Raw genomic sequence first — 17436 nt, 5'->3', positions numbered from 1 at the left:
CTTAAGTCACAGGGAATGTGACTGGAGTAAGAGCCCTGAAAAGTGAAATCCTCTGTTTATCCATCAAACAGGTGCAGCAGTGCCAATGTCCTTCAGCTTAGGTGGAACCACTGTCTCTGAGCAGAGGCAGTCACCCTTGCTCTGCTCACTGAGACTGGAAGAAAACTGTAAATTTTAAGGGCAGAAACCAGTAGGGGACTGAAAGTAGAAATTTGAAGATTGTCCCTAAGTTTTTATACTTACCTTAACTTACTCAGCACATTTTGAACCTTAAAATCACTCTAAAAAGTACATCTCTCAAACAATAAAGCCCTTGCTTTCACATATTCACATACTCATTTTGCAGTAGTAGTTCATTGCCAATGCCAAGCTCCCCATTAAATAATATAGTATACCTGCAGACATTAGAGATGGCTTTTCAGCTACAGTTATTTAGTCAGTAAATATGGCACATGTGGATTCTAATCAAAAGTCCAATGAATTCAACTGGAAGGGTCCCATTGACTTCACCAGGTTTTCAATCATGCCCTTGCAGTTACACTCCCCCCCCCACACACAGACTGACATGTGTTGATTAAGGTATTGTTTATGGGATGGAAGGATAACTTCTGTATAAATTCATAAAAGACATTTTATGCCCTCTAACTCTATTCCTGGACAGGTGAAATGATCGAGAGTTACTGACATTTTTGAAGTTCAGAAAAATACTGCAGCTTCTTCAAATGCCTTTCTTCAGGGAGCAGGCATGCACTCAATCAGGCCAGGAAATACAGAGGTTTAGAACAGCCTAATGCCTATATCTGGCAGTAATCAAAGAAGTGTATAAAAAAAGGGGAAAAAAAGAGGGAGAGAGAGAGATGCAGAGGCGGAGGAAGGAGGAGAGGGGGAAATAAATGTGCCTGCTGTGGCTTAAAGCACAATAATTTAATTGTCACTATGCAATCAATAAAAATGTAACAGTGTGAAGGGAGCATGACAAACATAGATTTGCTTTGTCTTAAATGGTATGTACTAAATGAATGTTCCCCAAACTGAACAAGATTGACTAGTAAATTAGAAGAAAAATTGGTGTTATTTTACATTTTCTGCTTACCTACAGAAAAGACACTCATTTGCAAGAGGAAAACTGGAAAATTGCTTCTTTTTCTCTGACAGGCATTCTTTTAGGTCATCCCAAATAGAAGCAGTAGGCATATTCTAAAGTAGTAGTAGGATTCAATAAGTGTCCTGCCTTAGGGAATCAAATCAGTGGGGTCATCACTTTCACTTGAATGGATGGCACAGGATCAAGACCTTACCATTTAATGATCACTTAGAAATGCAGAGAAATACTAGAAATATAGAGCACTATCAGCCCTAATACTGCACAGATGGAGTCTTACATCCTCACATAAATTTGATAAAGTTAACAGTGAACCATGAAGACAAATGAGTTCCATCCTTGCAGACACTGAAGACTCAGCCAAAGTCTAATTAGCTGTGATGATGCAGGCAACCTGTAGTATGTTGGCTTCTATATGAATTTTAAATGAAAATGATCAAACGGTGTACTTCAGAGGCAGACAGTACCATGAGACAACAGTACAATCTCATTACTATTCCAGGCTCTTTTTGGGCTTGTTTCACTATATTTACAATAACTTTTTTCCAGATGAGGCCAGTTTCCTTCTTCTGAACATGGTAGATGAGGAGATCTAATGAAAGAACATTTACACTCCAAACATTTTGGGATGTTAGTTTTGTATTCTTTTTGTCATCAAGAAATCATTGTTGAAGAAATTAAGCAAAAAAGTTATATAGACTACTGTACCTTTTGCTTTTTAAAACTGAATAAATGAGACTTTATTGGTGTTCCATTTGGTTTCACTAGGAATACATTAGCAAGCAGATATAATCTAGAAAGAAGAGACTTAATCCTAGAAAAGCTTATTTATTAACACAGAATAAACAAACATCTTAACCTGCTTGCATTTATCTTCAGTTTTGCTTGGCTTAGCTCCAAATTCAGAAAAAAAAAATCTAATTCTTTCAACCTAGGACTTCCTTTCTGTCTGCATGTTACTTAACTTTTTTTTTTTTTTGCTGGACTGTTTAAGTCAACAGCCTCAAAGAAACTATATATTTTTTTCTAGAATTCTTTCAGTGACAGGAATTTGAGCACCTGTTCTTCAAATCTTACAGCCCAAAATATCAGCAGTGCATCTGAGCTCTATTACTCTGGATAAAAAAGCAGGAGCCATATGTGGGAAGACAACCAAAAATTCAAACCACATACTTCTTGAAATAAAACCAAAAGAATGTGGTTGATACAGTGGCTGATATAATCATCTTTAAAACAATTGATGGAAGGTGATAGAATTGTTTCCTTAGAAAATATTGGGATGCCTCCTTTCCTACATGCCAACCTATGGAAATGAGCTTTCTCTGGAAGTGCCTTTATACATGAGAATGAGATTTACTGAATATTTCTTCTTAAGATGCAGGTGCTAATTGTGTTGTTCACAGAAAAACATATAAGGTGTGTGCATTGTGCTGAAAGGCAAGAAATTCAAGTATGACTTGAAAACTGTTAGAAAAGATAGAGTATGATTGAAGGCTTTATCAAGCTATTTTGGCACTTCTACTCATCATTCAGCTTAGTATTTTGAAAGTCCTTTCATGTGTCTACTTTTTTTTTTATATGTACTTTGCATGGAGTGGACTGTATTTTGCGTTTTTTTAATATAAAAGTGCAAGTAATTGCTGAAGTCGATGGAAATTCAGAAATGCAAAATAGTGCCTTGTGGAATAACTGGATGACAGTATGCTCACAGACCTGTTTCTCATTCTAGAGGTGAGTTCTTCACATAAGGGAGAGTCTGTGCTGGCTCCATTTTGCGAATTCCATTTTCCCCACAGCAACAGTAAAATGAGCTCTGGCCAAAACTATAGCCATTGTTTAGAAATTCTGAAACAGTGTCAGCTATTACAGATAGTTCAAAGACTTCTCATTGTAAATTTGTTTATAGGGCATAGTTCACAAAATTCTAGGCTTCATACAGAGATTTCGTATCACACCTATAAACAAACAAAGTCCAGAACATATTTCATAGGAAAATATGCATCTAGACCTTTAGTGATGAAAAAGCCTTTTCTACATTTCCATAAACACTTTGCATAAATCTCCACAGCTACGAAATCTTAAAATCTCCCCAATGATGTTAAGTTATTCACTTGCATGTCAAGTCTCTGCAGTGAATCTGAAATGAAATAAATAGGGTCTCTACTGCAAAATGAAAACACATGTATTTTCAAGCGCGTATATAAGTCAACTTTTTTTGTAACTGACACAGCACATATACATAGAAAAGAATGTCTATATTTTTCCCTCAGTATATTTGGTTCTGACTAGTGACATATTGATTATACTTATCCACTATATTTCTACATATATCTCAATGCAGAGAATGAGGATAATAGCTGTATTATTTTGTATGGAAAATAGTATGTAACTTGATTTATTTTTTTGATAGTATTCTGAATGAATGCTGTTAAAACAGGCTGTAAGCAGGAATGAAAAACTGACAGGGATAAGGTGTCTCCAGGGACAACACCAAAGGTCCTTAAGACTGTGAACTAGTCACTGGAAATTCCCAAACTACCTGTCACTAGCCAACAGGCCTTTTTTTCCAGGGTCAGAACATAAGATCAAAAGTATACTATGATGTTAGAGGACACGGTTTGCAGAGAAAGGTGCTCGAGAGATGCCAAAAGATAAACATAAAGTAAGTATGTTTATTCTCTCTGTTGTGGGTCATTATCGAGTTTAGATTACCTTTCATTTGCATGGAGAAAAAAAACAAAACAAAAAAAACATGTCCAAGACGTTATCTTCAAGGGCCTGTGAGATCTAGTGCATCTCATATGCACAAGCATAATAGATGCAATAGGTTTCTGAGATCTGGTAGGAAAACATACCCAAACACAATTTCATGGTCATGTTCAAACTTTGATGCTCATCCTGTGAAGCGCTTCCTGGACACTGCAAAATAGGTCAGAAACAGGTAATGATCCCTGTACCTTGTTCAGCTAAACAGGGCTTCTCTAGAGGTGCCTCAAAATTCTTGAATAAATATTCTGAGTTCTACCACCTAATAAAAGTATAGACAGAAGCTGATCAGCTTTTGTTAGAGTATATGTAGGAGTGTGCTTCCTTTGGGCTTTACACAAAGAATGTAAAAAAATTATCTTGGAACCTGGATGAAATAGCTATCCGTTGTGACTGGTGGAATTGTCCTTACTGGTTAAGTAATGAAAAACTTGTAAAATAGGGCGAGCAATTCCTGATCAGAAAATGCCCTTGCTATGTCCTTCTGCCATGGACACTATCATGGCAGCCCTCATGCACATGGTAGGTGTCTCATGAGCAGCTGACTCTCAAGAAGAATTAACTAGAAAGATGATCCAGAGAAGCAGCGAGAAATAACAGAAGCATCTCTGGGTCCTCAAGCTACCCTGTCTGACTGGGATTCCTGTTCCCCTAAGCCACCCAAGAGAGAGAAGACACTTCCATTGTGTCCTAAAAAAATTGACTGCACAGTCCTCTGGCCGTCAGATAGCAAAGAGGTCTCTACCCTGCAAATAAGTAGAAATATGAGGAAGAAGCTTCTGGAGATCACTGCTAGCAGCCCAGTAATGTAGGTTATCTAGCACTACTGGAATAACACTGGAATGTCTCAGATCATCCCTTGAGAAAGAATTTAACTCACTCCTGTACTTTGTGAGTGACTGCTCCTCCAGGCCAGCTATTTTTCTCTGTTCCTACCATTCTTATCAATGATTGTCCAAGGCCTTGAGAGAAAGAGGCAAAGAATGACATAAATCATTGACAGTAGCTGGGTCTTATGTTATTAAAATCTGAGTGACTTGCCTGGTGACTAGTGGCAGAATCTATTTAGTAGGAGCACTCTTCCCTAAGGAACCAGACAGAAATCCTCTAGGCCAGATTCTTGACTTAAGCAGTGGTAGAACTAGGTGATAAAGCTCTTCCTATCTGTATGTGAAGTAGTTCTGGTTTGCATTACTTTAGCCCTCTGCATAAGGAAAATCCCAGCGGAATGATGAGGGAGAACATACAGCCACAGCTTTTCCTTTCCCTTTTGGCAATCTCCAGTGTGTATACAAGCCCCTAAAAAGCTGTGACTGCCAGGACAAATTAGAAGAGCCAAGAGGTGACCTCAGAAGTGATGCTGGATTTACCTGAGCTCTCCCCATCCAGCTTTCGTAAGGCATGTCTGGGAGCAATGTTCCCAGGTATCTGAAACTAGACTGAGCAAAACCGTGGAAAAATGTGTTATGGGGAACAATTATGTGGTACTAGAGGATTGGATTAGTTGACCTAATGGGGCTTTTCCAGTTCTGATTTCTTTGATTCTTTGATTTACATTTCCAAATGGTTTGGTCCCTGAGGGAGAACAGTGAAAAGGAGTTGACATGATCAAATAGTTAGTAACATTGCTTTTTTAACTTTTAGCAGAATATTTTTCAGTAACTGTTTGCCAGATATGTAAAAAATGCCACAGAACTATGTATATTATATTGTGAAATATTAATGCCGGCTGGAAGTGCAAGGCTGATGTTGGAACTAAGTAAAAAGTTGTGCATTTGACTGTGCCAGTAAAAGCCAAGATGACGAGTTTTATTTTAATTTAATAAAATCTGAAAGGTAGTACTGTGGAAATCTGGCCAAAGCTGCCTGGCAGACTGCCCTGAAGGGAATCGTTGATAGTCCCCTTCCCTTTTACTTTATTAGGTTCACCATTTTCCCTCTTTTAACATAAAAAAGTAATTTCCCAAATAGCAGGATTCCTCAGTTGTTTTATCCTGCTCATCTAACATCCACATTTTATACAGCATTTCATTGAAATCAGGGTCCCTAAAAATCGCAGCATGAACAATCTGCATTTTACTAAGAGATTTCTTTCCTAAATTCAATATGATATTGAAAGTCAGAAGTTGGAAGCACCGTTTAATTATATGCCACTATGGAGAAGTGAATGGAGAGTAGTAAATACTCTTGAAAACTTGAGGCGACATTTATAAAAATGTGTTTTTTAAGGTTTTTTTTTTTTCTTTTCTTTCTGTTAGGTTGTAGGGATGGGAGACTATCGATCAAACTGAAGGGTGGATTAAGAATCATTTATTGCAAACCGGTGTTCTAATCTACCATGCAATAAATTGTGTTTCCTACCCATTTTTAGCTATGAAATCAACAGTGCAAATTAGCAGGAAGACTAATTCAGAATAATCACCGTCAGGCGAAATAAGATTTTGGTGCTTATTCATGTCATAACTGACCCTCTTCATTTTAGTTCACTTGAAGAGAAACTTATAGCACCTTCCCACCCAATGACATTGATGCTACCCATAATCTTGTCCCAGAGATTTGCAGCTTCCTGTAAGGCTCAGCTGTATTGTAGATTTCTTTCCTACATGTCAACAATTTATCATCTACCTCATACCCAAAACATTCACCCCAATAACTGCTTTATTAGCTTTCCCACCCTGGAATCTGCTTATATGAATGTTCTTAAGAAAGTCCTATTTTTCACATATTTTATCCTAGAAAGTCTTGGGAACCATAGTTTCTTTAAGATGGTGAAATATTTGGACAAGACCTACTCTCAAGCCTGTCTCACAGACCTATATATCATCTTATTACCCTTTCTCATGAACATCCTCAGGCAAATCTTCTCTCACAAAGCAGAGTCCAAACGTGTCATATTTATCTAGCCTTTGAGAAAGTGATCATTACGGCACTCATGCAAGAGGGTTTTGTTAGTTAAAAAGTGTATCCCACAAAAACATGAAAGAGGAATCTAATGGCATTTTCAAAGGTCATGGAAAGTATCTAGTAGGAGATGAGGAGGAAGCAAACATGCATTCTATACTGTCACATATTGTTCCATTCACTTGTTCAGTAGCTGTTGTAAATTGAGTAACTGGAATGGTTGAATCAATTTGTTCATACTGTGAATTCATTAAGTCTCAGAAGGTAGCCTATGGGTAGGGCCCTTAGTCCTGTGAGGTTTGAGATGTTTGTTTATACTAATAGATTCACCAATCATGAAAATTCTACAATTCATTACAATTCCTCTTTGTAATAAAAAAATAATGTGCCTTCTCAAGCCTTTCACTTTGCTTCAGTTAGCCAGAATGTGTGGATTTAATAACCATTTACAACATTGATTTCAATCTGGATGAAAATCCTTACAACCAAAATTGAGCCATTGCTTGGCATTATCTCTCCGACATCATGATACATGTTGTATTGAACCTTGCAATGCTTCATAGCCGACATAATGGGATGACACAACTGAAATTGAATAAGGAACAGACTTATTGTAATTAAATCACAGCTATCAGTGTGAATACCATCTCTCAAATACACAGCACATGAAGTGAATGGAAGCATGCAAACGTGTTTGTAATGTTTACAGCAAACCAATTAAGACTTCAGGTTCCCTATTAGCAGGAATATCGCTCATCCATTCAAGTCATCAGCAACTTCCTTTGGTGTTCTGTATTCTGACTGCACACAAGAGAGGACTCTCTATCTGTTTTTGCCTGTATCAGCTAGCAGCAAATGATTCCAAAGATAATTTAATTCCTCATATCTAAATTTTAATTATTGTACTTTACTTTCCAGTAATTTTGAAAAAATAGACTCTTAGACAGTATAAATTGTCATAGCTTTGCTGATGTCAGTAACAATTCCTACTATCTGAGTACTTGGCCCAAGGCCACAACTTTTAAATTACGTTTTAGACATATGCAACTGGAATTTAAGAATAAATAAGGAAGTGCTAAACTTAATAAGGTGAAAACAACATGTTCTATGTGTATTACTGTGGACATTACAAAGCTTGGTAGTAGCAGCAAAGTGATATAGACCTACCATCACTATAGTTTGAATCCAGTCTATATAGAAAGCAAAATATTTTCCACTGTAGCCATGAGAGCATTTAGAAAAATTGCCTCCTTCCGTTCTTGCCCCACTGGTGTACAAAAATAAATGCTGCCACAAGAAGAAAAAAATTGGCTAAATTAATATAAATTGCTATGTTCAAGTGCTTGGGAGGGATAACAGATACCAGGATGACATTGAAAGATAAAAAGATACAACATGTGATAATGTTTGGGTACTCGATCCAATCAAGACTATCCAAGCTGAAAGGACCATTTTTATCACCTGTATTTGTGAACAGTCAAGGTAATTTAGGGACCAGGTATTTTGTGCTCCCTGAATGTGAAAGACAATCCATAGTTCACAGTGAGGTGTAACATATTGACTGTGATATGTTTATTAGAGGGAAGTATTAGGTTTCCAGTAATATCCAGCTGGAATCTTTTATGACTGATAATTTCACCTTTAAATAATAATTATATATTGAATTCTAGCACTTAAAAATGTTTTAAATAACTGAACAATAGGATGCAGAAACCAAATCATCTTCCATAGTTTTAAACAGTGCTGGAAGGTGTCAAAAGCTACCATTTTTATATATGAGAAGGCAAGAAACTTGATAGAATTTCTGCATATTTGGGGGAAAAGGTCCTGTATTTTGCTTTTAGTTTATATTGTGTAACTGTTGGCAAATATATGTTGCAGATAATTAATCAGTCCAACTAACTCTTCATCTTATTTAGCTATTAACCTGACATAAAGAGAATGGACAACCTGGTTATGTTTCTTTTCCTTTTAAGCTTTAATCATATTTCAGATTATCCCTTAGTAAGAAGAAACATTTTTCAGCCCTGATCACCTCTATATTATCTACTATTAATTTATTTCAAAATATTAAAAATGAGAACTTAGGAATTACATGAAACTATTCTCTTTAAAAAGAACATAGGTTTGACTATAATAAAACAATTAGTATATTCTTCCAGATACGCTACATGATTGTACGTTCTAAAAAATGGATTTGACAAGCCATTTTGTTGTTCTTTTCCTGAAATGTAAAACTGTTTTATCCTTTGCTAAATTAAGAATTCATTCTTGCATGACCATACTGTATCAGTAGACGCTCAAATGATGACAGATGAAGAGGTAGACCCTCTAAAAATATAATCTTATGGCAGATGCAAGGCAGTTTATTTTATGCAACAGACACATGAGCATGGATTGAACTAACCAGTTCAACCAAAACAGCTTTAAGTTGCCCAGTGCATCAAGAAGTAACTGGCTTTCTAATCCACTGACGTTTTTGAACAGATATATATTTAGAGATACCTTCAGGCATACCAGGCTTATTGCAGTACTCAGCAGGTTTCCTTGAGAATGAAAGTTAGAGAGTAACTGAAAAATGAAGACGTTACGTCCATTGTATCCACTGTTTTACTTTATTTTTCCTTTATCTAGACTCAATTTTATATATTTCTCTACATATCCATGAAGGAGTCTGTTCACTCTTCCCATCCTTGTTGCATTACCTCATATATCAGCAGTGCCAATCTAACTCTTTATGTATGAGTCTGGGAACATTCATGACGAAAAAATGAGAACTCCTATAAAGATTCTTTTAAGGTTTTGATTTTTTTTTATATTGTATATATGCAATGAGTTCCATATTAGTCATAAACCTGCATCTTTAATAACATGATGTTTTAATAGACTAATAAGAATGCTTATATATAGAACACAAAATATGTGGCAGGTATTTAATGATTATTGTTGTGGCCTGTTCCAAAATGTTTTCTGCAAAATGTAAGAATCATGTTGTAAACTCTTTTGCATGAGGAGCCTTACTGAACTCAGATGATTCAAAAGCATGTATATTATGTTGTCTGGGTTGTATACTTTAGACAATATAACAATAGGAGTGACATACCATGATAGGCTGAAGTGGACTTTCATTAGTTCATATGAATGTGAGGTCTTGGGCTGCAACAGCTTAGAGATATTCTGCTAGTGAATCTCTGTTCTTGAACAGAAAGGAGGAGGGAGGCCTCTTGAAGTCCAGGCTAAGAAAAGCCTCATCAGAGTTGCCTGTTGTTCCAAACTATCCTCTCTATGAGCTTGATTTTACTGAAAACAAAGGTTTTAAATTCACTGTTATCCATATGGAACAAACATAACTGAGGGAAACGGGCAAATCTACCCTAGTATTATCTTTGAATATGCTAAGCTGAGTTCCCAGCTGGTGCAGGTTAAGTCATGGCAGTTATATTAAACAATGCCAATATACACTAATTTAGAGTGAGTTCCTTCTTCATTAAGAACCAGAAACATGGGTATTTTAAAAAAACAGTATGGAACCAACATAATATGTAGATTCCCTTGTCTACTCATCACCTCCCATCTGATATTTGATTAGGATATCGATTTCTTCTTATTAAAAAAAAAGAAAAATCATCATATTCACCTCCTTTTGCCCTCTACACCCTACAGCTGCAGAATCCCACCTGGATTAGCAAATCGATTTATTGATAATAAACACATTGATCTTCTTTGTCCTTCTCTAAGCTGCACAGCTCCAGTTTCTCTGTCCCCATTTTTTTCCTCCACTTCAAAGAAATTTTTAATATTAACCCTCCTTTATTACCAGCACCATTCTTGTGGGTGCACTCTTCAAAGATTCATCTGCTGTTTTACAAGGTTAAATTCTTCCAAATGTTTTTCTAGCATGAAACAAGTTATAAGTGCTCATGTTGATGTCAGCAGCAGTCTCTCTGCTTGTTGAAGCACTAAACAGGGTTAATGCAAAAGAAGATGTGATTCATCAGTAGACTTTTTGAGACACTTCTGAAAGGCCAAAATTGGTGAAAAATAAAATCTCTGGTATACAGCTTGGGACAGCTCTATTGATAAATTGCTCTGTATATGGGTTTATTTGGCTGGAAGAGATAATACGTTACATATCCATCCAGGCGTTACTAACTGAAGATGATGATAACAAAGAAGAAATTAGCAGAAAGTTGCTTTAATACAAAAAAAAAAATCTGTAAAATCAAGTTGCAAGACAGAGGACAAAATTTAGACACTCTATTAGAAAGACAGACTATACACAAAGCACCTAATATTTCAAAATGTTATGGTTTCAATGCTGATCATCATGATTAAACATTCATATTACTGTAGCACCTAGAGATCAACCAGGTTATGATTTTAGCTGTGGTACAAACTAAGGGACAGTCCCTTGACAAAGATCTAACAGAAGAGCTGCTTCACAGCAATTTTTGAGATTTCATAATTTGTTTTCACTATTCATGGGAACAAAATGAGATCAAGAGAATGGCATTAAATCAAAATGTCCACTAATTGTGTGTGGGGACATGGGAATCCCAGATCTGTTGTTGCCACTATCATACTCCTTCTTCTTCCAGTATGGTGATCCTCCCACCCTCTTCTTGCTATTACCTTGTTTTAGATATGACAGAGAGATGTTTCATCCACACCTCTTTCCTTTTATGAATTTTCACCCAAAGTGACTCATCTAAGGGAAATATGTTTGCTTTGATGAAATGGCATACTTTTCAAAAATTTAAACATAGCAGCCCAAGTTACCTAATAAGTGGATGAAAAAAAAACAGATTACAGGAACTGGGATATAAATATGATGTAACAGGAAGAATTCTTAAAGTTAAGTTACTCAAGATGACAAACATGTAACACCTCAAAGCTGCTGAAAGGAAAAGGCCTCGGTCCCCTTGCCTGGCTCCTGCTGACCCTGCACCCAGCCCTGCGGTCCTGCCCTCTGCTATGTGTTAGTTCTGGTGCTCATCAGATCCTTCAGGGATGAGCTCACTATTCACCTCAGTTCAACGCAGCTCACTAATTCTACAGAAACAAACCTGTTTTTCCTTTAGCTGGGCTGCTGAGAAGAATTGAGTCACTGCAGAGATGGGTAAGCTGAATGCCACGATGGGGTGTGGAAGAGGAGCGCATCAGTGGAAGCAGGGCGTCCCTGCTTCAGTGGCAGAAAGTTATTAGGGACATCTTGTATGACTCCACCCATATCCGAGATCACTGATTTCCATGCAAGGATGCTGGTACAGCTGTAAGTAAAATACTCTCATCTCATATATGAGGCACTTTTTACATAGTTTTGAAATCAACGATTATATTAGTCGTGCGTATGATTTCCTTGATTTGGTAAGACTGCAGATGATAAAACCTACCTATTTAAAGAACTGAATATCTGCATCCAGATTTTATCACTTGGAATTTCTATCAGGGAAAACTACAAGACCAATAAAAGGCCAGAGAGTCAACCGGTGTAACTCAATGCAGTATCGCTTCCTGACCCAGAACATATAAAATAAATCACAATAAGATGTAGAAGTTGAGCAAAATGAACTGAACTAAGTTGCCTGAATGTTAAATGTTTTCATGAAAGTATTTTCTTGGGAAACTAAAGCACAGGGTCATTAACTTTTGGAAGGGAATGAAAGTTGCCTAAGTGTGTTCCCTGCCATTCTTCCAAATCATTTTAAGCAACTCTCATGTACGCTCACAGAGGATATATCTTATGATCACATAAAGGGCAGTTTCAGTTTGGTTTTCTTTATTTAAGATCTCTTGCATGATTTCAGGGAAGGAAAGGGCATGGCTGGAGGAGAGAAAACTTAGAGAAGAATAGGAAGGAAAGGACAGAAAAAAGATCCAACAATTCAATATAAAAGATAGTACATAAGAAGACACAGTTGGATTGGCATTGAGTATTAGTCACTCTCCTCCAAAAGTTGAATATCAAACCAGGATTTTCTGTTACACATGAAAGAGAAAGTTCAGCTTTCTTCAAATGAGGACTGCACATCAACCATAACACCACTTTGTCAACAGAAGCAGAATCATCAATACCTGTCTAAAGTAGATCAGATCTACAACAGTAGTAAAGACAGAGCACTGAGGCTACCTGCGTCCCTTTGAATAATGTTAACAACAAAGGGAGAAGTTACAACTACAGAGAATCAGCCTGCCCCTGTGTAGGAAAACCTTCCACCTTTACCATGATAAATAATTAATAAATAATGTTACCACTATGTATGATACCACTATATAAAGTGAGTCAGGTGATAATTTGGACATTCATTGCCTAAAAAAGGTTGGAAAGGTCACGAAAAGTTGTTGCAGCCTGTAGAAATGGTAAGCACCTGTTTCTTCTGGCACTACATGCTGAAATGGATATTGCAGCCACTTCATGATTATATTTTTTCCACACTTTAATGTTAAAGGGGATGACTACAATATTGCCAAGTTAAGTGTGTTCTGTAAGAGTCTTATCAAAAATCTGTGGATAACAAGGAAAAACAACTCCCTTCCTTTTGATAAAACAATATGTTATAATAAACTGGCAGTGAAGCAGTGAGACCTGCTTGGAGAGGGTACCCAGAATCAAGGTGTTTTATTCAAGGCTAGAGAAATTTTCACTTTTATAGATCTTCCGGTATTTCTCATTGGCCAGCTGTAAGAGAACAGTGACAGAATTGCTACAGGTCTCAACATTTTCCATAGGTAGAAGACAATAGCTTGAGGAGTCTCACAAGAGCAGGCTTTCTTTATGTGAAGGATTCATTATTATACAAAGATGTGTAAAATAATCAATTTTCCATTCGTTCAGGTGCAATGTCAGACTAGTCCATGAATTTTATCTAGGTTAAAATGCTACATTCCAGACAGTCCACATGGTTTTTCATAATACAAAGTGGTTATAGTCTTCTTCTGTACAAAATTAAATAATGCAGTATTATGACTTTGCCAAGTGTAGAAACTCACTTCTCAGAAATATTTTGCTGTGCTGATGCTAAACTTTTCTGTGTTAAAACAGCTGAAGCTTAACTGAAATTGCCATTCAACTATGCAGAAAAAATATACACATATGATCCCTGGGTGAGAGAAAAAAAAGGGGGTCATATATATCAGCTTTCAAGCCCTACTTCAGAAAAACATCTAAAATTTGAGGAAAGACTTAAATATTTGTTCAAATCCCACTAAATTCAATTGAACTCTTCAGTGTAGAGTAAGTACTTCTGTCAATAAGGAAGTGTTTTCCTTATTAAAAGTTTTTGTAACAAAGGACAGTAAATTTGGCAGAATCACTATGCCATATTATTTAACTGCTGTAGGAAGACAATATTACTAGCTTTGTTATGAAAAGCTACATTCTTTGGCAAGATTACATTGCAATGTGAGTTAAGCATGTGCTTAATGGCTTTCCTAAACAGCAATTATTCCTGAGTGAGTCAGTATGATTTCCAGGTTGTATTTGCCCAATTCATGAAGAAAATTTTATTACTTACGAAAAAGTATGAGAAGCCAGCTTGACTTGGAGATTTAGATTTCAAAGTTGGTAGTTAGCAGAAAAAAAGTATTTTTCTCATGATTTGAGCAAATTTGGGTTGGAGAGTTTTAGAGATTATATAAGTCCATGATGTCAGCTCTTCATAGTAGAATCACAACAAAAAGAATTATGGCACAGAGGAACTTGCCTTACTGAACTGGAAAGAGCTAAACATTTAGCACGGGTAACTGAGGTTAAGGTAGGTGACATGTTAGTATTCTCTTAGTACTAGACAGTTTAGAGCATCAGTTAGGGAAAAGTAATTTTTAGATCCTAAGATGACCACAGCTGAAGTTAAAAAAAATTTAAAAAGAAAGAAAATTCCCAATGAAAGGAATGAGATGCACAGCACCCAGGAAATATAAACTTGTGTTGAATGAATAGTTTCTCACAGACAGCAGGACAGGAGAGAAAACTTATGTTTCATCCCCAAATCTCTTATTCTGAGATATATCATCATGTAGAAACGTGATAATTTTTCCCTGTGGTTTTCCTGTAGATGAGATTTTAGCTTCTCCCAGATCAATTAGTATCCAACTAAGATGCACAGAATATTTTTTAATATATTTGATATGAATCTCATCATTATATTCTATGTGTCACCTCATAGTTAACACAAAATAACACATTGATGTAAACATTCAATGTAGTTCTTGATGATTCATTTTCAGTGCAATCTTTCATGGTTTCCACGGATGTTTCCAGCATTTGATACTGTCTGCACTGTTCCAAAAATGAACTCCTTAACTGGCTCTTCAGTTCAAGTCGCAATTTCACCCATGATATTACAAAAACATCACGCTGTTACTGCTTACAGATGCACACACACACATGCATGCACACATACACACAGAAGTGTTGTAAAAATTATTTTTCATGTCACTGTGAGTGCCTGAGAGTCAGTTGGACGCTTTTAGCAGAAAATGAATCTCTCTGCATTGTAGAACTCTTGTTCTATGCCTACTAAAATAATCATAGGCTGTTTAGCTGATAACAGAAATGTCAGAAATTTAAGAAATCAGGGAACTTCTGGTTAAACAAAAATGTACATTAAAAATTGCTGCAACCGAAGATTGCATGTCTGTTCAACTTGGAATACTTTCTTTCTTCTAATGAATCCAAGCCCAGTGCTTCTGCTCACGATCTGAAGATTCTTTATCTTTTTTAGATTCAAACTCCTTGTTACATATTGATCTACAAGACAGTATTTAATAACGTGTTTGCATCTAGTGCAATGTGTCAGCAGAAAAATCTTTGTCACTAGAGGGCAGCCATCATCTTCTAGAGAGCCAAGAGACATCATCATGGAAATGAAGTTCTGACTGTAGTCACAGAGGACATGATTCTGGACCAGTGGGCTGTGTCTTAGTTGTACTAATTTTCAATAGAAGTAATTAGCAGCATTCCAAGATTTTATCTAGGGATCAAATTATGGCCGGCTGTTCTGAAGGCAGAATATTCAAACCTGCCAGTGTGGACTGACCAAGGACATTAAGAACCAAAATTTTTAGGTTACTGAGGCTGCAAAGCTTAAAAAAAACTCTCAAATTTTCCAATAAGAGAGATTTCAGAGCAGACTGATGAAACAGAAACATTAGATGTGGCCACAATGTTGCCATGCTACTGGAAGCCCTTCCCATCTCATTTCTTCTGCATAATGGACAAACAGAGAATGATGTCGGAGAGTTTGTTCCATTTCCTGCTAAGTACCTTTTGCCAGCCATCGGTGGGAATAAGTTGGTGAATGAGGCCAACCACTGCTGAGGTTCAGCTCCAAAACGCTTGCACCCTTGTCTGGTATCCTGGATCAGGATGAACATTCATCTTGTGCATTGTGTCCAAGATCTTTTGGTGGCTGTGCTGTGCCTTTCTCATGGAAGAAGTGATTATTGGGTGAATAAACAAAGCTATGCAACCAAAGAAACAACCAGGCTTTCCTCTTGCCCACAGCTTCATACTGACTGTGGCCAACTTCTGAATTTTGACTGATATAAGAATTCTGCATAGCTAGCAAAGGTTCTCTTGGCCTTCTTTCTTCTTTTTAAATTTACATTTCCTTCAGCGTATCTGTGACCAAACAATCCTCAGTTCATCATTTATGTGATGTGAACATATAAATAAGAATGAAAATGCTGTTTTATTGGAAACCTATACTTATAATTCTCTTGTTTTGCACTCCTGGCAATTTTGCACTTTGCAACTGTTTTGCAAGGTATAAATGGTTTTACTGCTATCTGCTGTGCCAGACTGCTCACACGCCATCCCAGATGCACAAGTACATATTGCTCCATGTGCATGCACAATAGAGGACTTGACAAGATAAATAGTTATACATGCCTGTACATCAGAGGCCAAAATTAAGTCTGTATCAGATCTTGGAACTTGGCTAACTTAAAATTTGCTTTACACTCCCTTTAAAATAAATTTCTGTAAATCTAATACATATATCACTTTTTATAACCAGTAAACAAGGCTTGAAATTTGCAGATCTTGCGGGCTAAGGACAAAACCTATTTAAAATCAGTAAAGCAGGCTGAAATGAAAGGAAGAAATTAGCATAACACACACACACACACACACACGTGTATGTGTATATATGCAAATGCATATATGTTTGCATATATATATAATGAATATAAATTTTTACTTATCTATAAAGAAAAAAACCTCACAAAGGTTATGATCCCCCCTTTTTTTTTCATTCAGGTGAAACACCTAGTGGAGTACATCATACTGAAAATGAATGCTAAAACTGTTGGACTAGGAAGGAATGGGTGGGAGGAAACACTTGCAGAGGAAGACGTATTTGTTTTTGTATTCTTGCCTGCGATAGTGATATTAATCAGCAGGTAATCAGCATTTTATATAGGTGGATATGGGGAGGGAGAGTGGGCTTTGCACCCTGCTCACATTCTGCATTTCCTGTCCTTGATGCAGAGTCTTCCCTGAGACCTAGAGATAACGGGTGCTCAGACACCTCTGTAATTCTGCAGGGTAGGAGAACCATAAAGGTCTCCACACCAGAAGCAAGAGCAATTTTCCCTGTTTACGCAAATCTAAACTTCATTAGGGCCTTGACTCCCAAGTTTGAGTTTCCAGCCTCCCTGCAAGA

This window comes from Apteryx mantelli, chromosome 8 (genome assembly GCF_036417845.1).
Source record: "Apteryx mantelli isolate bAptMan1 chromosome 8, bAptMan1.hap1, whole genome shotgun sequence".
NCBI lineage: Eukaryota > Metazoa > Chordata > Aves > Apterygiformes > Apterygidae > Apteryx > Apteryx mantelli.
This window is presented reverse-complemented; position numbering follows the sequence as displayed.